The sequence below is a fragment of the Phyllobates terribilis genome, unplaced genomic scaffold (genome assembly GCF_046119375.1).
Source record: "Phyllobates terribilis strain yellow unplaced genomic scaffold, ASM4611937v1 Scaffold_682__1_contigs__length_827410, whole genome shotgun sequence".
NCBI lineage: Eukaryota > Metazoa > Chordata > Amphibia > Anura > Dendrobatidae > Phyllobates > Phyllobates terribilis.
In genome coordinates, this window is record NW_027363442.1 from 299753 (window position 1) to 321772 (window position 22020).

Consider the following 22020-nt stretch of genomic DNA (forward strand, 5'->3'; position numbering starts at 1 on the left):
GGTTCTCCTCCCTTCCAACGGTGTTGAGGCGGGTGGGAACAGCAGGGGGTGAAGGTGCTGTGTTTAAAGAGGTGGAGTTATGCAGATCTAAAACGCGTGGATTGCAGCAGCAGCAAGCCGAAAAGTGCAGGCATGTAAGGGATCTAGAGGTTGACAACATGTCTTCTTAACGGGAGTCCAGGAGCTCATCTCCACAAATGGACTTTTCAGGATCCTTGGGTGGCTCCGTAGTTTGAAACCAATTCTGGTTATCGCTTCTCGGCCTTTTGGCTAAGATCAAGTGTAGTATCTGTTCTTATCAGTTTAATATCTGATACGTCCCCTATCTGGGGACCATATATTAAATGGATTTTTAGAACAGGGAGATGGAAAAAGAGCTTGCTCTGTCCACTCCACGCATTGACCTGGTATTGCAGTATCTCCAGGACCGGTGCACCCCTTCTTTAATGCAGTTTCTAAAATCAGAAAGAATTGAATTCAATGTTTTTTGTTCATTTTGCTTGTTTGTCGGATTTTGGGATGGACTCTTTGGCTTTGCTTTTCTTCTCCTCATTGGATTTTTCATGTTCAAAGTTGCAGAAGCCAGATTACAAGCTCATTTTGGTTCAACTTCAGCAACTGTGCATTGCATTGCCATGTAATGTGATGCAATGCTATCTTTCTAGCTCTCCCTTTTTACTTCCTTTTGGATAAACAGACATATTAGGCAAGCATTTTGGAGCTTTCACCTAAATAACTACAGGTGGTGAGATAAGCTGCACAATATAATTGACCTTTCAGTATATTGTTGCACACACACCATCTATTTAGCAAATGCCCTTGTTATCAACAGCAGCCTTTTAAACTCACCTGAGCTAACAGGTATGTGCGCTGGTTACTCTGCTGCGCTTAAAATTTCTTTTTTGGTTTGCTACAATGCCTTTTCTGAAACGTTGTCTCCCTCTGCTGGAACACTGACTTCTTTCATTTAATGCCTGCAGACTATAAAAGAGAACCCAACCCAAAAAGTTTGGTTGATTAGTCTGTGGCATTCTGTTAAACTGTTGCTTATGGCGGTCTCTGTGAGCTTCTCAGCGACATTCAGCCAGCCAGGTATCCTGCCTGCAGTAGATGGAATGTGGCAATGGAACGCTGGCTGCGCGTGTCATAATAGGCTCTGAGCCTTTATATACCTGTGCACAGCAGCAGCCACCTTCAGTCTGCTGCTGGACAGCCAGCAGCAGCAGCAGGAGAGGTATGTAATCAGGAGCCCTCCTGCTAAGGGTAGACAGCTGCTCGTTCCACCCCACCCCCCGCCTTAATTGGTTCTCCTCCCTTCCAACGGTGTTGAGGCGGGTGGGAACAGCAGGGGGTGAAGGTGCTGTGTTTAAAGAGGTGGAGTTATGCAGATCTAAAACGCGTGGATTGCAGCAGCAGCAAGCCGAAAAGTGCAGGCATGTAAGGGATCTAGAGGTTGACAACATGTCTTCTTAACGGGAGTCCAGGAGCTCATCTCCACAAATGGACTTTTCAGGATCCTTGGGTGGCTCCGTAGTTTGAAACCAATTCTGGTTATCGCTTCTCGGCCTTTTGGCTAAGATCAAGTGTAGTATCTTTTGAAAAGGCAGTTTTGTCCTTGGGCTGCCCTAGTAAATTGATGCATATTACACACTGGTTTGGTGCACTTGTTAGTACGCCAGGAGGCTCATAGAGTTATCTGATGGAAAACATGGCCCTCCAGGATCGAAGTCACTAGGCTGGGTAAGTGTGAGGGCTTTGGAGCAATGTGCCCCAGGAGTAGGCGCCCTGGTGGGAGTCCAAGCTTACTGGGACTGGGAACCCCAGAAAGACTTGGCTTCGTAGCACGCCGCACCTTTGCCAATCATACTTTCTGAGCAACCCCCCCTATTCCTGGCCTCCGGGCTAGGAAGGGGAATTTTTATAAACCCGGTCGGAGGTCCGGTCAGCTTTGGGCTGAGAAACCAACACAGGCTCCAGCTCCACTAGGGTGGCAGCCTAGATGGAAGCTGGGAGCACGAAAACGGCTCTTCTCCGGCTTCGGCTAGGGAGAGCATCGGAGATCCCTCACCCTCGCTGTGGCCTTCTGGCTCGGAGGGATGGGGATGGTTTATTGGGGACCCTCTCCTCCGGGAAGGGTCCACATGAATCCTCGCCTCGTGCGCTGTTTTGGTGTGACTTCGGTCACATTTTTCAGTGCCTTGGATGCAGCTTCAATCAAAAAAAAAAAAATCTGTTCTTATCAGTTTAATATCTGATACGTCTCCTATCTGGGGACCATATATTAAATGGATTTTTAGAACAGGGAGATGGAAAAAGAGCTTGCTCTGTCCACTCCACGCATTGACCTGGTATTGCAGTATCTCCAGGACCGGTGCACCCCTTCTTTAATGCAGTTTCTAAAATCAGAAAGAATTGAATTCAATGTTTTTTGTTCATTTTGCTTGTTTGTCGGATTTTGGGATGGACTCTTTGGCTTTGCTTTTCTTCTCCTCATTGGATTTTTCATGTTCAAAGTTGCAGAAGCCAGATTACAAGCTCATTTTGGTTCAACTTCAGCAACTGTGCATTGCATTGCCATGTAATGTGATGCAATGCTATCTTTCTAGCTCTCCCTTTTTACTTCCTTTTGGATAAACAGACATATTAGGCAAGCATTTTGGAGCTTTCACCTAAATAACTACAGGTGGTGAGATAAGCTGCACAATATAATTGACCTTTCAGTATATTGTTGCACACACACCATCTATTTAGCAAATGCCCTTGTTATCAACAGCAGCCTTTTAAACTCACCTGAGCTAACAGGTATGTGCGCTGGTTACTCTGCTGCGCTTAAAATTTCTTTTTTGGTTTGCTACAATGCCTTTTCTGAAACGTTGTCTCCCTCTGCTGGAACACTGACTTCTTTCATTTAATGCCTGCAGACTATAAAAGAGAACCCAACCCAAAAAGTTTGGTTGATTAGTCTGTGGCATTCTGTTAAACTGTTGCTTATGGCGGTCTCTGTGAGCTTCTCAGCGACATTCAGCCAGCCAGGTATCCTGCCTGCAGTAGATGGAATGTGGCAATGGAACGCTGGCTGCGCGTGTCATAATAGGCTCTGAGCCTTTATATACCTGTGCACAGCAGCAGCCACCTTCAGTCTGCTGCTGGACAGCCAGCAGCAGCAGCAGCAGGAGAGGTATGTAATCAGGAGCCCTCCTGCTAAGGGTAGACAGCTGCTCGTTCCACCCCACCCCCCGCCTTAATTGGTTCTCCTCCCTTCCAACGGTGTTGAGGCGGGTGGGAACAGCAGGGGGTGAAGGTGCTGTGTTTAAAGAGGTGGAGTTATGCAGATCTAAAACGCGTGGATTGCAGCAGCAGCAAGCCGAAAAGTGCAGGCATGTAAGGGATCTAGAGGTTGACAACATGTCTTCTTAACGGGAGTCCAGGAGCTCATCTCCACAAATGGACTTTTCAGGATCCTTGGGTGGCTCCGTAGTTTGAAACCAATTCTGGTTATCGCTTCTCGGCCTTTTGGCTAAGATCAAGTGTAGTATCTGTTCTTATCAGTTTAATATCTGATACGTCCCCTATCTGGGGACCATATATTAAATGGATTTTTAGAACAGGGAGATGGAAAAAGAGCTTGCTCTGTCCACTCCACGCATTGACCTGGTATTGCAGTATCTCCAGGACCGGTGCACCCCTTCTTTAATGCAGTTTCTAAAATCAGAAAGAATTGAATTCAATGTTTTTTGTTCATTTTGCTTGTTTGTCGGATTTTGGGATGGACTCTTTGGCTTTGCTTTTCTTCTCCTCATTGGATTTTTCATGTTCAAAGTTGCAGAAGCCAGATTACAAGCTCATTTTGGTTCAACTTCAGCAACTGTGCATTGCATTGCCATGTAATGTGATGCAATGCTATCTTTCTAGCTCTCCCTTTTTACTTCCTTTTGGATAAACAGACATATTAGGCAAGCATTTTGGAGCTTTCACCTAAATAACTACAGGTGGTGAGATAAGCTGCACAATATAATTGACCTTTCAGTATATTGTTGCACACACACCATCTATTTAGCAAATGCCCTTGTTATCAACAGCAGCCTTTTAAACTCACCTGAGCTAACAGGTATGTGCGCTGGTTACTCTGCTGCGCTTAAAATTTCTTTTTTGGTTTGCTACAATGCCTTTTCTGAAACGTTGTCTCCCTCTGCTGGAACACTGACTTCTTTCATTTAATGCCTGCAGACTATAAAAGAGAACCCAACCCAAAAAGTTTGGTTGATTAGTCTGTGGCATTCTGTTAAACTGTTGCTTATGGCGGTCTCTGTGAGCTTCTCAGCGACATTCAGCCAGCCAGGTATCCTGCCTGCAGTAGATGGAATGTGGCAATGGAACGCTGGCTGCGCGTGTCATAATAGGCTCTGAGCCTTTATATACCTGTGCACAGCAGCAGCCACCTTCAGTCTGCTGCTGGACAGCCAGCAGCAGCAGCAGCAGGAGAGGTATGTAATCAGGAGCCCTCCTGCTAAGGGTAGACAGCTGCTCGTTCCACCCCACCCCCCGCCTTAATTGGTTCTCCTCCCTTCCAACGGTGTTGAGGCGGGTGGGAACAGCAGGGGGTGAAGGTGCTGTGTTTAAAGAGGTGGAGTTATGCAGATCTAAAATGCGTGGATTGCAGCAGCAGCAAGCCGAAAAGTGCAGGCATGTAAGGGATCTAGAGGTTGACAACATGTCTTCTTAACGGGAGTCCAGGAGCTCATCTCCACAAATGGACTTTTCAGGATCCTTGGGTGGCTCCGTAGTTTGAAACCAATTCTGGTTATCGCTTCTCGGCCTTTTGGCTAAGATCAAGTGTAGTATCTGTTCTTATCAGTTTAATATCTGATACGTCCCCTATCTGGGGACCATATATTAAATGGATTTTTAGAACAGGGAGATGGAAAAAGAGCTTGCTCTGTCCACTCCACGCATTGACCTGGTATTGCAGTATCTCCAGGACCGGTGCACCCCTTCTTTAATGCAGTTTCTAAAATCAGAAAGAATTGAATTCAATGTTTTTTGTTCATTTTGCTTGTTTGTCGGATTTTGGGATGGACTCTTTGGCTTTGCTTTTCTTCTCCTCATTGGATTTTTCATGTTCAAAGTTGCAGAAGCCAGATTACAAGCTCATTTTGGTTCAACTTCAGCAACTGTGCATTGCATTGCCATGTAATGTGATGCAATGCTATCTTTCTAGCTCTCCCTTTTTACTTCCTTTTGGATAAACAGACATATTAGGCAAGCATTTTGGAGCTTTCACCTAAATAACTACAGGTGGTGAGATAAGCTGCACAATATAATTGACCTTTCAGTATATTGTTGCACACACACCATCTATTTAGCAAATGCCCTTGTTATCAACAGCAGCCTTTTAAACTCACCTGAGCTAAGAGGTATGTGCGCTGGTTACTCTGCTGCGCTTAAAATTTCTTTTTTGGTTTGCTACAATGCCTTTTCTGAAACGTTGTCTCCCTCTGCTGGAACACTGACTTCTTTCATTTAATGCCTGCAGACTATAAAAGAGAACCCAACCCAAAAAGTTTGGTTGATTAGTCTGTGGCATTCTGTTAAACTGTTGCTTATGGCGGTCTCTGTGAGCTTCTCAGCGACATTCAGCCAGCCAGGTATCCTGCCTGCAGTAGATGGAATGTGGCAATGGAACGCTGGCTGCGCGTGTCATAATAGGCTCTGAGCCTTTATATACCTGTGCACAGCAGCAGCCACCTTCAGTCTGCTGCTGGACAGCCAGCAGCAGCAGCAGCAGGAGAGGTATGTAATCAGGAGCCCTCCTGCTAAGGGTAGACAGCTGCTCGTTCCACCCCACCCCCCGCCTTAATTGGTTCTCCTCCCTTCCAACGGTGTTGAGGCGGGTGGGAACAGCAGGGGGTGAAGGTGCTGTGTTTAAAGAGGTGGAGTTATGCAGATCTAAAACGCGTGGATTGCAGCAGCAGCAAGCCGAAAAGTGCAGGCATGTAAGGGATCTAGAGGTTGACAACATGTCTTCTTAACGGGAGTCCAGGAGCTCATCTCCACAAATGGACTTTTCAGGATCCTTGGGTGGCTCCGTAGTTTGAAACCAATTCTGGTTATCGCTTCTCGGCCTTTTGGCTGAGACCAAGTGCTTCACAGCAGGAGGTTTCAGTTGAAGGGCACTCAGGTACCCCTCTCCTTGGCCTGGCAGGATCGTCCACTTCGGTGGGCTTCACCTGCCTGCTGCTATTAGGGAGAGGGATTAGTCCTAGGGTAACGGGCAGCGATCCCCCAGCCTTCAGGTGCTTTATCTCAAAGCTCTGAAGGCGCAGACTGCAGGCGGTTGCAATTTGCATTTTGTTGCGCCATACCATGGAGGTTGACCCCAACCTCGTGCCTCTATATGCGAGGCTTAAGAACACCATAAGGGTCCGCTTTACGGCTGGTGGTTCCGATATGCGGAATCTGGGATATGTAGTCCAGGACGTGCTTGAGAAACTGCTCCACGTCAGAACCAACGAAATCCTTTCTATCCAGGATTATCCTCGACGTGGAGATTATGATGTAACCTTCACTGGCGAAGGTATTTTCAAAGATGTTTTGTCCAGAGTTAAGTCGGTAGAAAATAGCCCTGGTCTAAAAGGGATTCAGATCATCGAGCACGTCCTGGATGAGGTAAAGATGGTGGTTGTGAAAATCTTCTCACCCTTCATAACAGCACCAGAGGTTATTTCCTTTTTGTCAGTTTATTTTAAAAGTGTGAAATTGATTGGGAAAGTGTTGAATGAGTTTAACATCTGGACCTCAAAATGGAAGTTTTTAGTAAAATGTGAAAGAGACCCTAAATTCCCTGGAGGTGTGAGACTTCCTCCAGCTCGATTTAAAATAGGGCAAACTAATGGGGATTTTTTTTTCTCAGGAATGCCACTTTTCTGTAGGTATTGTGGTCTCTATGGGCACTCTAAGGATAGTTGTGGTGCCACTTGTAGAAATTGTGCCAGTACTGAACATGACACAAAGGAGTGCCCAAATGAAAAAAAATGCTCTTTTTGTCGGACACCTGGTCATTTCTATTTTTCTTGCCCTCACAGGTTCAGAGAGGATGAACAAAAACAAAAGGAGAAGTCCAAGACATCCGGGAATGGACGGGCCAATCAGACCACCCCTCAGGAGGAGGAACAACAACCTGGAGCCTCGGGAGGTGATAAGGGCGCTTCGACTAGTAACAATCCCTCCGAGTCAATGACAGGTAACTCACAGGAGCCCAGGAGCTGGCTGAAAGACCATAAGGAGGCTAAAAGGAAGGCTGAGAAAGATCATAAAGTGGCGGTCGGTAAGGCCAAAAAAGAGCGCCAAAAGGCTGACACCGAGCCCAAAATTCCCACTGGGTCTCACGAGAGCGAGGGCGGTATGTGGCATTTGGTGAGGTCTCATAATAAGAAAAAGAATGGTTCCGTGGAGGTGGCTAATAGGGAGGAGATGGATACATCCCCTCACGGGGGTGTAGACTCTGGAATCCCGAGGTCCCGGGGCTCTGCTGCCCCAGGTGGGGCCCCGAACCTGGCTGCCTCCGGGGACTCTGAGGCTCCGCCATGTGCGCAGCCTGCCCCTGTGTTACGACCCTCTGCGGGTCAGCAGGGGAGTGCGGAGCCTCTCGGAGACCCACCTGACGAGGACCTAAATGGTCAGCCTATGGAGACCCAGTGTAACCTTTCTCTCAATATCCTTCCGAGCTACACCCCAGTAGCGTCGGGTCTTAATTTAAGTGAATGTTCCTTCTCCGATGATGAAGACTCTTTGATAACGGTGGATTCAGAAGAGGGCGTTGGTGAAAGTCCAAGTGGTCTGATCCGTCCATCGGATAGGTAAAGTCCAGTTTTTGTTTCTTCCTAACCATTTGTTATGATGGCTGACATTAGTGGTGTTTCCCTCAATGTGAGAGGCATAGGATCCAAGACCAGAAGAGCTACTGTTTTACATTTTTTAACCTGTTTTACAGCTTCTGTTTTCTTTTTACAAGAATGTCATATCCCTCATAAGATTTCTTACAAAAAATATAAGGAAGAGTGGAAACATGGTCCATCGGTCTGGTCTGGATCAAATGCAACCGGATCAGCCGGGGTAGCTATACATTTTAAGGGAAATGTGTCTATTGATTTTATCCAAGATATTTTACCGGGTCGTATTCTTTTAGTTAAGGCTTTTATTGATGGGACAAGATGGCAGTTTTTAAATTTTTATGGGTCACCTGATAAAAATGAAAGGGCTGATATGCTGGAAATTTTACCTTTATTTATTAACATTTCTGAACCTTTTATCCTGGCAGGTGATTTTAATTGTATTTTAAAAGGCGAAAGCCGACGCTCCGGTTCCGTGAGTAGAAATTATGACAAAACGTCTGGAATGTTAAGCAATATTATAAATGATTGTAAATTAACTGATGTGTATAAAGAATGTAACAAGGATAGCCCTATAGACGCTGGTTTCACCTGGAGCAATTCTACATGTAGCTCCAGGATAGATTTTGTTTTAGGTTCAGAAAAAATACTGCCAGTGAAATGTGAAGTTTTAACTAATATTCTCTCAGATCACAAGGTTTTATCTTTTAGAGTGAGGATTAATGGAAAGAAGAAATGTGGTAAGAAATCTTGGAAATTGAATGTGTCCCTTTTTAAAGATCCACAAATTTTATCGGATTTTATTGAGTTTTATGTAAAGTGTAGAAAAAGGAAAAACCCCAATATTTCTTTTAGCTCCTGGTGGGATAGAATGAAAATAAGCATTAAAGATTTCTTTATAAAGAAAAGCATACAAAAAGCTAAAGAAAAGTTTGAGATCTATAATTTTCTTAATATCAGGTTACAGACATTGTACAAATTCAAAGACAATGGTCTGGATGTAGGTAATGATATATTGAGTCTTAAAGGAGAAATTTCAAAGTGGTTGGAACAAAAAGGAAAAGAACTGATTTTTCGTTCAAAGGTAAAACACGTAGAAGAGGATGAGACTTGTTCCAGGTATTTTTTTAAGAAAAACAAACAGGCGAAAACAATAATTGATAACATAGATGGAGATAATAATATCAACGTTATATTGGATAAGGTAAATGTCTATTTTAATGATCTTTTTAATGTAAAAACTGTAGACCATGATTTAATACACACTTTCCTGGGGGAGATCAAGTCCACCCTAGATGCTGATGCCCAAAGTTTTTTATCCCAACCTCTATGTGAGGAAGAGATTTTAGAAACCATGAAGAGTTTTAAAAATGGTAAAGTGCCGGGCCCTGATGGTATCCCCATAGAGTTTTATATAAGTTTTTATGATATTTTAAAAAATGATTTGTTTAATTTGTTTTCCGAAGATTTTAATAATAAGGTTTTACTCAACTCATGGAAGAAAGGTGAGGTATCACTACTATACAAAAAAGGTGACAAAACGGATCTTAAAAACTGGAGGCCGATAACTCTTTTAAATAGTGATTACAAAATTATGGCTAAGATCTGTGCAAATCGGTTGAAAAAGGTGATACATAAAGTAATTCATGCAAATCAGGTATGCGGGGTACCTGGGCGTAGTATCTGGGACAATTTAAACCTGGTGAAAGATTGTATTGAAGATGTAAAAACCAGAAAGACAAAGATGTCAATCCTAGCGGTGGATTTTGAGAAAGCTTTTGACCGCGTGTCTCATTTTTATCTTTTTAAAGTTTTAGAAAAAATGGGCATTCCGGGTGGGTTTTTATTGTCTCTTAAAGCTTTTTATAATGATTGTACGAGTAATATTTTAGTTAATGGTTTTAAAACAAAAGAGGTAGTTTTAAAATCAGGGGTGAAGCAGGGTTGCCCTTTGTCCCCCCTGCTTTTTATATGTGCTATAGAACCCCTTTTATGTACAATACGCCGGGATAAGCAAATATGTGGAGTACCCTTACCCGAAGGGAACGGTCTACAAGTTAAAGTTGTAAGCTATATGGATGATGTAGCAGTGTTTGGATGTGATGTACCTTCAATACAAAAAACGATAAGCCAAATTCAGTCTTTTTGTACAGTTTCCGGTTTTAAAATTAATCTTACTAAATGTAATATTTTAAATGTCGGGGGGATGAGTTTACATGATGTACCAATTGCAGTTACAGATTCCATTACTATTTTAGGTGTTTCTTTTAATGAATCTAATAATGGTTTTAATAGCTGGGATGCGGCAGCACAGAAAATTAATCAGAAAATCTGCATGTGGAATATGAGAAAGCTGTCAATGGAAGGTAAAGTTCTGATTGTAAAAATGGTGATATTACCTATCCTGTTATATCTTAGTTTGGTGTTCCCCCCTCCTACAAATTTGTTGAAACGAATTACAAAAGTATGTTTTACCTTTTTTTGGGGCTCAAAAATGGAGAAACTCAAAAGAGAAATTGTGACAAAGCCAAAGGTTAAAGGTGGGAAAGATTTCCCTGTTTTAGATAAGTTTCTTTTAATACATTTTTTCTGTTTCTGTTTTAAAACCCTTTTTAAAGATAATTACCTTTCCTATTTTATGCGTTTTAACACTGGTTTTCTCATGAGAAGGTTTGGTTGGTTTGAAACGGTTTTATCCTTTCCTTATGCTTTTAACCTACCTGCACATTATGAGATTTTAAAGAAAATTATTCTTGATTTTAATTTGAATAAGAAACAGACAGGGGATCTATGTAACAGCAAGACACTACTCAAACAAATTAGTACTGATGTGACGTTGTGTGATATTGAACGTTATGATGATGACAAAACTGTACACATATGGAAAATGATTAACGCCCCTTATCCTTTTAATGTACAGAAAGACATGTCTTGGAGCTGCGCACACCACTGTCTTCCTTGCCGGGCATTCCAGTACAGAAGAGGTTTTGTGAGGTCTGCCATCTGCCCAAGAGAAGGTTGTCAAGAAGAAGAGACAGTGAAGCATCTTTTATGGACTTGTGCTTTTGCTAAAGAGTTCTGGAGAAGATTAATCCCCCTGCTGGAGAAAATGGTGGACCTCAAGGACTTTAATTTTGCATCAGTGTTATATGGTCTTCTGGAATGCCCAACAATGGACCAAAAAATAATGGCGTGGAAGATAGTGAATTGTGCCAAGATAGCGCTCTGGAATGCTAGAAATATTGCTGTTTTTAAACATGAAATGTTACCAGTAGATGATGTTTTAGCCTTTTGTAAAAGTGAAATGTACATATACTATTTATTGGACAGGAAAAAGAATGTAACGTTGGCAGGCAAATGGCTTTTTAACCTATGGAATATTTGAAGTCTTGTAAAATTTGCTGTGATGGAATTTTTATTTTTCTTTGAAGTCCCGAAAGTGTAATGTGGATGTAATGGTTTTATTTCTGTAATTTGTTAAATTTTAAATAAACGGTTTTTATCCCCATGTGGGGGATAGCCAAATTAAAAAAAAAATCTGTTCTTATCAGTTTAATATCTGATACGTCCCCTATCTGGGGACCATATATTAAATGGATTTTTAGAACAGGGAGATGGAAAAAGAGCTTGCTCTGTCCACTCCACGCATTGACCTGGTATTGCAGTATCTCCAGGACCGGTGCACCCCTTCTTTAATGCAGTTTCTAAAATCAGAAAGAATTGAATTCAATGTTTTTTGTTCATTTTGCTTGTTTGTCGGATTTTGGGATGGACTCTTTGGCTTTGCTTTTCTTCTCCTCATTGGATTTTTCATGTTCAAAGTTGCAGAAGCCAGATTACAAGCTCATTTTGGTTCAACTTCAGCAACTGTGCATTGCATTGCCATGTAATGTGATGCAATGCTATCTTTCTAGCTCTCCCTTTTTACTTCCTTTTGGATAAACAGACATATTAGGCAAGCATTTTGGAGCTTTCACCTAAATAACTACAGGTGGTGAGATAAGCTGCACAATATAATTGACCTTTCAGTATATTGTTGCACACACACCATCTATTTAGCAAATGCCCTTGTTATCAACAGCAGCCTTTTAAACTCACCTGAGCTAACAGGTATGTGCGCTGGTTACTCTGCTGCGCTTAAAATTTCTTTTTTGGTTTGCTACAATGCCTTTTCTGAAACGTTGTCTCCCTCTGCTGGAACACTGACTTCTTTCATTTAATGCCTGCAGACTATAAAAGAGAACCCAACCCAAAAAGTTTGGTTGATTAGTCTGTGGCATTCTGTTAAACTGTTGCTTATGGCGGTCTCTGTGAGCTTCTCAGCGACATTCAGCCAGCCAGGTATCCTGCCTGCAGTAGATGGAATGTGGCAATGGAACGCTGGCTGCGCGTGTCATAATAGGCTCTGAGCCTTTATATACCTGTGCACAGCAGCAGCCACCTTCAGTCTGCTGCTGGACAGCCAGCAGCAGCAGCAGCAGGAGAGGTATGTAATCAGGAGCCCTCCTGCTAAGGGTAGACAGCTGCTCGTTCCACCCCACCCCCCGCCTTAATTGGTTCTCCTCCCTTCCAACGGTGTTGAGGCGGGTGGGAACAGCAGGGGGTGAAGGTGCTGTGTTTAAAGAGGTGGAGTTATGCAGATCTAAAACGCGTGGATTGCAGCAGCAGCAAGCCGAAAAGTGCAGGCATGTAAGGGATCTAGAGGTTGACAACATGTCTTCTTAACGGGAGTCCAGGAGCTCATCTCCACAAATGGACTTTTCAGGATCCTTGGGTGGCTCCGTAGTTTGAAACCAATTCTGGTTATCGCTTCTCGGCCTTTTGGCTAAGATCAAGTGTAGTATCTGTTCTTATCAGTTTAATATCTGATACGTCCCCTATCTGGGGACCATATATTAAATGGATTTTTAGAACAGGGAGATGGAAAAAGAGCTTGCTCTGTCCACTCCACGCATTGACCTGGTATTGCAGTATCTCCAGGACCGGTGCACCCCTTCTTTAATGCAGTTTCTAAAATCAGAAAGAATTGAATTCAATGTTTTTTGTTCATTTTGCTTGTTTGTCGGATTTTGGGATGGACTCTTTGGCTTTGCTTTTCTTCTCCTCATTGGATTTTTCATGTTCAAAGTTGCAGAAGCCAGATTACAAGCTCATTTTGGTTCAACTTCAGCAACTGTGCATTGCATTGCCATGTAATGTGATGCAATGCTATCTTTCTAGCTCTCCCTTTTTACTTCCTTTTGGATAAACAGACATATTAGGCAAGCATTTTGGAGCTTTCACCTAAATAACTACAGGTGGTGAGATAAGCTGCACAATATAATTGACCTTTCAGTATATTGTTGCACACACACCATCTATTTAGCAAATGCCCTTGTTATCAACAGCAGCCTTTTAAACTCACCTGAGCTAACAGGTATGTGCGCTGGTTACTCTGCTGCGCTTAAAATTTCTTTTTTGGTTTGCTACAATGCCTTTTCTGAAACGTTGTCTCCCTCTGCTGGAACACTGACTTCTTTCATTTAATGCCTGCAGACTATAAAAGAGAACCCAACCCAAAAAGTTTGGTTGATTAGTCTGTGGCATTCTGTTAAACTGTTGCTTATGGCGGTCTCTGTGAGCTTCTCAGCGACATTCAGCCAGCCAGGTATCCTGCCTGCAGTAGATGGAATGTGGCAATGGAACGCTGGCTGCGCGTGTCATAATAGGCTCTGAGCCTTTATATACCTGTGCACAGCAGCAGCCACCTTCAGTCTGCTGCTGGACAGCCAGCAGCAGCAGGAGAGGTATGTAATCAGGAGCCCTCCTGCTAAGGGTAGACAGCTGCTCGTTCCACCCCACCCCCCGCCTTAATTGGTTCTCCTCCCTTCCAACGGTGTTGAGGCGGGTGGGAACAGCAGGGGGTGAAGGTGCTGTGTTTAAAGAGGTGGAGTTATGCAGATCTAAAACGCGTGGATTGCAGCAGCAGCAAGCCGAAAAGTGCAGGCATGTAAGGGATCTAGAGGTTGACAACATGTCTTCTTAACGGGAGTCCAGGAGCTCATCTCCACAAATGGACTTTTCAGGATCCTTGGGTGGCTCCGTAGTTTAAAACCAATTCTGGTTATCGCTTCTCGGCCTTTTGGCTAAGATCAAGTGTAGTATCTGTTCTTATCAGTTTAATATCTGATACGTCCCCTATCTGGGGACCATATATTAAATGGATTTTTAGAACAGGGAGATGGAAAAAGAGCTTGCTCTGTCCACTCCACGCATTGACCTGGTATTGCAGTATCTCCAGGACCGGTGCACCCCTTCTTTAATGCAGTTTCTAAAATCAGAAAGAATTGAATTCAATGTTTTTTGTTCATTTTGCTTGTTTGTCGGATTTTGGGATGGACTCTTTGGCTTTGCTTTTCTTCTCCTCATTGGATTTTTCATGTTCAAAGTTGCAGAAGCCAGATTACAAGCTCATTTTGGTTCAACTTCAGCAACTGTGCATTGCATTGCCATGTAATGTGATGCAATGCTATCTTTCTAGCTCTCCCTTTTTACTTCCTTTTGGATAAACAGACATATTAGGCAAGCATTTTGGAGCTTTCACCTAAATAACTACAGGTGGTGAGATAAGCTGCACAATATAATTGACCTTTCAGTATATTGTTGCACACACACCATCTATTTAGCAAATGCCCTTGTTATCAACAGCAGCCTTTTAAACTCACCTGAGCTAACAGGTATGTGCGCTGGTTACTCTGCTGCGCTTAAAATTTCTTTTTTGGTTTGCTACAATGCCTTTTCTGAAACGTTGTCTCCCTCTGCTGGAACACTGACTTCTTTCATTTAATGCCTGCAGACTATAAAAGAGAACCCAACCCAAAAAGTTTGGTTGATTAGTCTGTGGCATTCTGTTAAACTGTTGCTTATGGCGGTCTCTGTGAGCTTCTCAGCGACATTCAGCCAGCCAGGTATCCTGCCTGCAGTAGATGGAATGTGGCAATGGAACGCTGGCTGCGCGTGTCATAATAGGCTCTGAGCCTTTATATACCTGTGCACAGCAGCAGCCACCTTCAGTCTGCTGCTGGACAGCCAGCAGCAGCAGCAGCAGGAGAGGTATGTAATCAGGAGCCCTCCTGCTAAGGGTAGACAGCTGCTCGTTCCACCCCACCCCCCGCCTTAATTGGTTCTCCTCCCTTCCAACGGTGTTGAGGCGGGTGGGAACAGCAGGGGGTGAAGGTGCTGTGTTTAAAGAGGTGGAGTTATGCAGATCTAAAACGCGTGGATTGCAGCAGCAGCAAGCCGAAAAGTGCAGGCATGTAAGGGATCTAGAGGTTGACAACATGTCTTCTTAACGGGAGTCCAGGAGCTCATCTCCACAAATGGACTTTTCAGGATCCTTGGGTGGCTCCGTAGTTTGAAACCAATTCTGGTTATCGCTTCTCGGCCTTTTGGCTAAGATCAAGTGTAGTATCTGTTCTTATCAGTTTAATATCTGATACGTCCCCTATCTGGGGACCATATATTAAATGGATTTTTAGAACAGGGAGATGGAAAAAGAGCTTGCTCTGTCCACTCCACGCATTGACCTGGTATTGCAGTATCTCCAGGACCGGTGCACCCCTTCTTTAATGCAGTTTCTAAAATCAGAAAGAATTGAATTCAATGTTTTTTGTTCATTTTGCTTGTTTGTCGGATTTTGGGATGGACTCTTTGGCTTTGCTTTTCTTCTCCTCATTGGATTTTTCATGTTCAAAGTTGCAGAAGCCAGATTACAAGCTCATTTTGGTTCAACTTCAGCAACTGTGCATTGCATTGCCATGTAATGTGATGCAATGCTATCTTTCTAGCTCTCCCTTTTTACTTCCTTTTGGATAAACAGACATATTAGGCAAGCATTTTGGAGCTTTCACCTAAATAACTACAGGTGGTGAGATAAGCTGCACAATATAATTGACCTTTCAGTATATTGTTGCACACACACCATCTATTTAGCAAATGCCCTTGTTATCAACAGCAGCCTTTTAAACTCACCTGAGCTAACAGGTATGTGCGCTGGTTACTCTGCTGCGCTTAAAATTTCTTTTTTGGTTTGCTACAATGCCTTTTCTGAAACGTTGTCTCCCTCTGCTGGAACACTGACTTCTTTCATTTAATGCCTGCAGACTATAAAAGAGAACCCAACCCAAAAAGTTTGGTTGATTAGTCTGTGGCATTCTGTTAAACTGTTGCTTATGGCGGTCTCTGTGAGCTTCTCAGCGACATTCAGCCAGCCAGGTATCCTGCCTGCAGTAGATGGAATGTGGCAATGGAACGCTGGCTGCGCGTGTCATAATAGGCTCTGAGCCTTTATATACCTGTGCACAGCAGCAGCCACCTTCAGTCTGCTGCTGGACAGCCAGCAGCAGCAGCAGCAGGAGAGGTATGTAATCAGGAGCCCTCCTGCTAAGGGTAGACAGCTGCTCGTTCCACCCCACCCCCCGCCTTAATTGGTTCTCCTCCCTTCCAACGGTGTTGAGGCGGGTGGGAACAGCAGGGGGTGAAGGTGCTGTGTTTAAAGAGGTGGAGTTATGCAGATCTAAAACGCGTGGATTGCAGCAGCAGCAAGCCGAAAAGTGCAGGCATGTAAGGGATCTAGAGGTTGACAACATGTCTTCTTAACGGGAGTCCAGGAGCTCATCTCCACAAATGGACTTTTCAGGATCCTTGGGTGGCTCCGTAGTTTGAAACCAATTCTGGTTATCGCTTCTCGGCCTTTTGGCTAAGATCAAGTGTAGTATCTGTTCTTATCAGTTTAATATCTGATACGTCCCCTATCTGGGGACCATATATTAAATGGATTTTTAGAACAGGGAGATGGAAAAAGAGCTTGCTCTGTCCACTCCACGCATTGACCTGGTATTGCAGTATCTCCAGGACCGGTGCACCCCTTCTTTAATGCAGTTTCTAAAATCAGAAAGAATTGAATTCAATGTTTTTTGTTCATTTTGCTTGTTTGTCGGATTTTGGGATGGACTCTTTGGCTTTGCTTTTCTTCTCCTCATTGGATTTTTCATGTTCAAAGTTGCAGAAGCCAGATTACAAGCTCATTTTGGTTCAACTTCAGCAACTGTGCATTGCATTGCCATGTAATGTGATGCAATGCTATCTTTCTAGCTCTCCCTTTTTACTTCCTTTTGGATAAACAGACATATTAGGCAAGCATTTTGGAGCTTTCACCTAAATAACTACAGGTGGTGAGATAAGCTGCACAATATAATTGACCTTTCAGTATATTGTTGCACACACACCATCTATTTAGCAAATGCCCTTGTTATCAACAGCAGCCTTTTAAACTCACCTGAGCTAACAGGTATGTGCGCTGGTTACTCTGCTGCGCTTAAAATTTCTTTTTTGGTTTGCTACAATGCCTTTTCTGAAACGTTGTCTCCCTCTGCTGGAACACTGACTTCTTTCATTTAATGCCTGCAGACTATAAAAGAGAACCCAACCCAAAAAGTTTGGTTGATTAGTCTGTGGCATTCTGTTAAACTGTTGCTTATGGCGGTCTCTGTGAGCTTCTCAGCGACATTCAGCCAGCCAGGTATCCTGCCTGCAGTAGATGGAATGTGGCAATGGAACGCTGGCTGCGCGTGTCATAATAGGCTCTGAGCCTTTATATACCTGTGCACAGCAGCAGCCACCTTCAGTCTGCTGCTGGACAGCCAGCAGCAGCAGCAGCAGGAGAGGTATGTGATCAGGAGCCCTCCTGCTAAGGGTAGACAGCTGCTCGTTCCACCCCACCCCCCGCCTTAATTGGTTCTCCTCCCTTCCAACGGTGTTGAGGCGGGTGGGAACAGCAGGGGGTGAAGGTGCTGTGTTTAAAGAGGTGGAGTTATGCAGATCTAAAACGCGTGGATTGCAGCAGCAGCAAGCCGAAAAGTGCAGGCATGTAAGGGATCTAGAGGTTGACAACATGTCTTCTTAACGGGAGTCCAGGAGCTCATCTCCACAAATGGACTTTTCAGGATCCTTGGGTGGCTCCGTAGTTTGAAACCAATTCTGGTTATCGCTTCTCGGCCTTTTGGCTAAGATCAAGTGTAGTATCTGTTCTTATCAGTTTAATATCTGATACGTCCCCTATCTGGGGACCATATATTAAATGGATTTTTAGAACAGGGAGATGGAAAAAGAGCTTGCTCTGTCCACTCCACGCATTGACCTGGTATTGCAGTATCTCCAGGACCGGTGCACCCCTTCTTTAATGCAGTTTCTAAAATCAGAAAGAATTGAATTCAATGTTTTTTGTTCATTTTGCTTGTTTGTCGGATTTTGGGATGGACTCTTTGGCTTTGCTTTTCTTCTCCTCATTGGATTTTTCATGTTCAAAGTTGCAGAAGCCAGATTACAAGCTCATTTTGGTTCAACTTCAGCAACTGTGCATTGCATTGCCATGTAATGTGATGCAATGCTATCTTTCTAGCTCTCCCTTTTTACTTCCTTTTGGATAAACAGACATATTAGGCAAGCATTTTGGAGCTTTCACCTAAATAACTACAGGTGGTGAGATAAGCTGCACAATATAATTGACCTTTCAGTATATTGTTGCACACACACCATCTATTTAGCAAATGCCCTTGTTATCAACAGCAGCCTTTTAAACTCACCTGAGCTAACAGGTATGTGCGCTGGTTACTCTGCTGCGCTTAAAATTTCTTTTTTGGTTTGCTACAATGCCTTTTCTGAAACGTTGTCTCCCTCTGCTGGAACACTGACTTCTTTCATTTAATGCCTGCAGACTATAAAAGAGAACCCAACCCAAAAAGTTTGGTTGATTAGTCTGTGGCATTCTGTTAAACTGTTGCTTATGGCGGTCTCTGTGAGCTTCTCAGCGACATTCAGCCAGCCAGGTATCCTGCCTGCAGTAGATGGAATGTGGCAATGGAACGCTGGCTGCGCGTGTCATAATAGGCTCTGAGCCTTTATATACCTGTGCACAGCAGCAGCCACCTTCAGTCTGCTGCTGGACAGCCAGCAGCAGCAGCAGCAGGAGAGGTATGTAATCAGGAGCCCTCCTGCTAAGGGTAGACAGCTGCTCGTTCCACCCCACCCCCCGCCTTAATTGGTTCTCCTCCCTTCCAACGGTGTTGAGGCGGGTGGGAACAGCAGGGGGTGAAGGTGCTGTGTTTAAAGAGGTGGAGTTATGCAGATCTAAAACGCGTGGATTGCAGCAGCAGCAAGCCGAAAAGTGCAGGCATGTAAGGGATCTAGAGGTTGACAACATGTCTTCTTAACGGGAGTCCAGGAGCTCATCTCCACAAATGGACTTTTCAGGATCCTTGGGTGGCTCCGTAGTTTGAAACCAATTCTGGTTATCGCTTCTCGGCCTTTTGGCTAAGATCAAGTGTAGTATCTGTTCTTATCAGTTTAATATCTGATACGTCCCCTATCTGGGGACCATATATTAAATGGATTTTTAGAACAGGGAGATGGAAAAAGAGCTTGCTCTGTCCACTCCACGCATTGACCTGGTATTGCAGTATCTCCAGGACCGGTGCACCCCTTCTTTAATGCAGTTTCTAAAATCAGAAAGAATTGAATTCAATGTTTTTTGTTCATTTTGCTTGTTTGTCGGATTTTGGGATGGACTCTTTGGCTTTGCTTTTCTTCTCCTCATTGGATTTTTCATGTTCAAAGTTGCAGAAGCCAGATTACAAGCTCATTTTGGTTCAACTTCAGCAACTGTGCATTGCATTGCCATGTAATGTGATGCAATGCTATCTTTCTAGCTCTCCCTTTTTACTTCCTTTTGGATAAACAGACATATTAGGCAAGCATTTTGGAGCTTTCACCTAAATAACTACAGGTGGTGAGATAAGCTGCACAATATAATTGACCTTTCAGTATATTGTTGCACACACACCATCTATTTAGCAAATGCCCTTGTTATCAACAGCAGCCTTTTAAACTCACCTGAGCTAACAGGTATGTGCGCTGGTTACTGTGCTGCGCTTAAAATTTCTTTTTTGGTTTGCTACAATGCCTTTTCTGAAACGTTGTCTCCCTCTGCTGGAACACTGACTTCTTTCATTTAATGCCTGCAGACTATAAAAGAGAACCCAACCCAAAAAGTTTGGTTGATTAGTCTGTGGCATTCTGTTAAACTGTTGCTTATGGCGGTCTCTGTGAGCTTCTCAGCGACATTCAGCCAGCCAGGTATCCTGCCTGCAGTAGATGGAATGTGGCAATGGAACGCTGGCTGCGCGTGTCATAATAGGCTCTGAGCCTTTATATACCTGTGCACAGCAGCAGCCACCTTCAGTCTGCTGCTGGACAGCCAGCAGCAGCAGCAGCAGGAGAGGTATGTAATCAGGAGCCCTCCTGCTAAGGGTAGACAGCTGCTCGTTCCACCCCACCCCCCGCCTTAATTGGTTCTCCTCCCTTCCAACGGTGTTGAGGCGGGTGGGAACAGCAGGGGGTGAAGGTGCTGTGTTTAAAGAGGTGGAGTTATGCAGATCTAAAACGCGTGGATTGCAGCAGCAGCAAGCCGAAAAGTGCAGGCATGTAAGGGATCTAGAGGTTGACAACATGTCTTCTTAACGGGAGTCCAGGAGCTCATCTCCACAAATGGACTTTTCAGGATCCTTGGGTGGCTCCGTAGTTTGAAACCAATTCTGGTTATCGCTTCTCGGCCTTTTGGCTAAGATCAAGTGTAGTATCTGTTCTTATCAGTTTAATATCTGATACGTCCCCTATCTGGGGACCATATATTAAATGGATTTTTAGAACAGGGAGATGGAAAAAGAGCTTGCTCTGTCCACTCCACGCATTGACCTGGTATTGCAGTATCTCCAGGACCGGTGCACCCCTTCTTTAATGCAGTTTCTAAAATCAGAAAGAATTGAATTCAATGTTTTTTGTTCATTTTGCTTGTTTGTCGGATTTTGGGATGGACTCTTTGGCTTTGCTTTTCTTCTCCTCATTGGATTTTTCATGTTCAAAGTTGCAGAAGCCAGATTACAAGCTCATTTTGGTTCAACTTCAGCAACTGTGCATTGCATTGCCATGTAATGTGATGCAATGCTATCTTTCTAGCTCTCCCTTTTTACTTCCTTTTGGATAAACAGACATATTAGGCAAGCATTTTGGAGCTTTCACCTAAATAACTACAGGTGGTGAGATAAGCTGCACAATATAATTGACCTTTCAGTATATTGTTGCACACACACCATCTATTTAGCAAATGCCCTTGTTATCAACAGCAGCCTTTTAAACTCACCTGAGCTAAGAGGTATGTGCGCTGGTTACTCTGCTGCGCTTAAAATTTCTTTTTTGGTTTGCTACAATGCCTTTTCTGAAACGTTGTCTCCCTCTGCTGGAACACTGACTTCTTTCATTTAATGCCTGCAGACTATAAAAGAGAACCCAACCCAAAAAGTTTGGTTGATTAGTCTGTGGCATTCTGTTAAACTGTTGCTTATGGCGGTCTCTGTGAGCTTCTCAGCGACATTCAGCCAGCCAGGTATCCTGCCTGCAGTAGATGGAATGTGGCAATGGAACGCTGGCTGCGCGTGTCATAATAGGCTCTGAGCCTTTATATACCTGTGCACAGCAGCAGCCACCTTCAGTCTGCTGCTGGACAGCCAGCAGCAGCAGCAGCAGGAGAGGTATGTAATCAGGAGCCCTCCTGCTAAGGGTAGACAGCTGCTCGTTCCACCCCACCCCCCGCCTTAATTGGTTCTCCTCCCTTCCAACGGTGTTGAGGCGGGTGGGAACAGCAGGGGGTGAAGGTGCTGTGTTTAAAGAGGTGGAGTTATGCAGATCTAAAACGCGTGGATTGCAGCAGCAGCAAGCCGAAAAGTGCAGGCATGTAAGGGATCTAGAGGTTGACAACATGTCTTCTTAACGGGAGTCCAGGAGCTCATCTCCACAAATGGACTTTTCAGGATCCTTGGGTGGCTCCGTAGTTTGAAACCAATTCTGGTTATCGCTTCTCGGCCTTTTGGCTACGATCAAGTGCTTTATTGCAGGAGATTGTGGTTGAAGGGCACTCGGGTACCCCTCTCCTTGGCCTGGCAGGATCGTCCACTTTGGTGGACTTAACCTGCTTGCTGCTATTAGGGAGAGGGCTTAGTCCCAGGGTAACGAGTTGCGATCCCCCAGCTTCCAGGTGTTT

General features: G+C 44.0%; 12 non-coding genes and 1 pseudogene across 12 annotated transcripts; all 13 read left to right on the forward strand.

Annotated features, from left to right (window-relative positions):
* Positions 1-250: 250 nt before the first annotated feature.
* On the forward strand, positions 251-441 carry LOC141235793 (U2 spliceosomal RNA). Its single transcript, XR_012301542.1, has one exon. It is a non-coding gene; the product is annotated as a U2 spliceosomal RNA (small nuclear RNA).
* Positions 442-1553: 1112 nt separating this feature from the next.
* Positions 1554-1669, forward strand: LOC141235795 (U2 spliceosomal RNA; annotated as a pseudogene).
* A 524-nt stretch (positions 1670-2193) lies between these two features.
* On the forward strand, positions 2194-2382 carry LOC141235750 (U2 spliceosomal RNA). The gene has a single exon (XR_012301514.1). It is a non-coding gene; the product is annotated as a U2 spliceosomal RNA (small nuclear RNA).
* Positions 2383-3497: 1115 nt separating this feature from the next.
* LOC141235806 (U2 spliceosomal RNA) lies at positions 3498-3688 on the forward strand. Its single transcript, XR_012301543.1, has one exon. It is a non-coding gene; the product is annotated as a U2 spliceosomal RNA (small nuclear RNA).
* A 1115-nt stretch (positions 3689-4803) lies between these two features.
* On the forward strand, positions 4804-4994 carry LOC141235812 (U2 spliceosomal RNA). The gene has a single exon (XR_012301545.1). It is a non-coding gene; the product is annotated as a U2 spliceosomal RNA (small nuclear RNA).
* A 6387-nt stretch (positions 4995-11381) lies between these two features.
* Positions 11382-11579, forward strand: LOC141235742 (U2 spliceosomal RNA). The gene has a single exon (XR_012301508.1). It is a non-coding gene; the product is annotated as a U2 spliceosomal RNA (small nuclear RNA).
* A 1115-nt stretch (positions 11580-12694) lies between these two features.
* On the forward strand, positions 12695-12885 carry LOC141235813 (U2 spliceosomal RNA). The gene has a single exon (XR_012301546.1). It is a non-coding gene; the product is annotated as a U2 spliceosomal RNA (small nuclear RNA).
* A 1109-nt stretch (positions 12886-13994) lies between these two features.
* Positions 13995-14185, forward strand: LOC141235814 (U2 spliceosomal RNA). Its single transcript, XR_012301547.1, has one exon. It is a non-coding gene; the product is annotated as a U2 spliceosomal RNA (small nuclear RNA).
* Positions 14186-15300: 1115 nt separating this feature from the next.
* On the forward strand, positions 15301-15491 carry LOC141235815 (U2 spliceosomal RNA). Its single transcript, XR_012301548.1, has one exon. It is a non-coding gene; the product is annotated as a U2 spliceosomal RNA (small nuclear RNA).
* Positions 15492-16606: 1115 nt separating this feature from the next.
* On the forward strand, positions 16607-16797 carry LOC141235816 (U2 spliceosomal RNA). The gene has a single exon (XR_012301549.1). It is a non-coding gene; the product is annotated as a U2 spliceosomal RNA (small nuclear RNA).
* Positions 16798-17912: 1115 nt separating this feature from the next.
* On the forward strand, positions 17913-18103 carry LOC141235817 (U2 spliceosomal RNA). The gene has a single exon (XR_012301550.1). It is a non-coding gene; the product is annotated as a U2 spliceosomal RNA (small nuclear RNA).
* A 1115-nt stretch (positions 18104-19218) lies between these two features.
* On the forward strand, positions 19219-19409 carry LOC141235818 (U2 spliceosomal RNA). The gene has a single exon (XR_012301551.1). It is a non-coding gene; the product is annotated as a U2 spliceosomal RNA (small nuclear RNA).
* A 1115-nt stretch (positions 19410-20524) lies between these two features.
* On the forward strand, positions 20525-20715 carry LOC141235819 (U2 spliceosomal RNA). Its single transcript, XR_012301552.1, has one exon. It is a non-coding gene; the product is annotated as a U2 spliceosomal RNA (small nuclear RNA).
* Positions 20716-22020: the final 1305 nt, after the last annotated feature.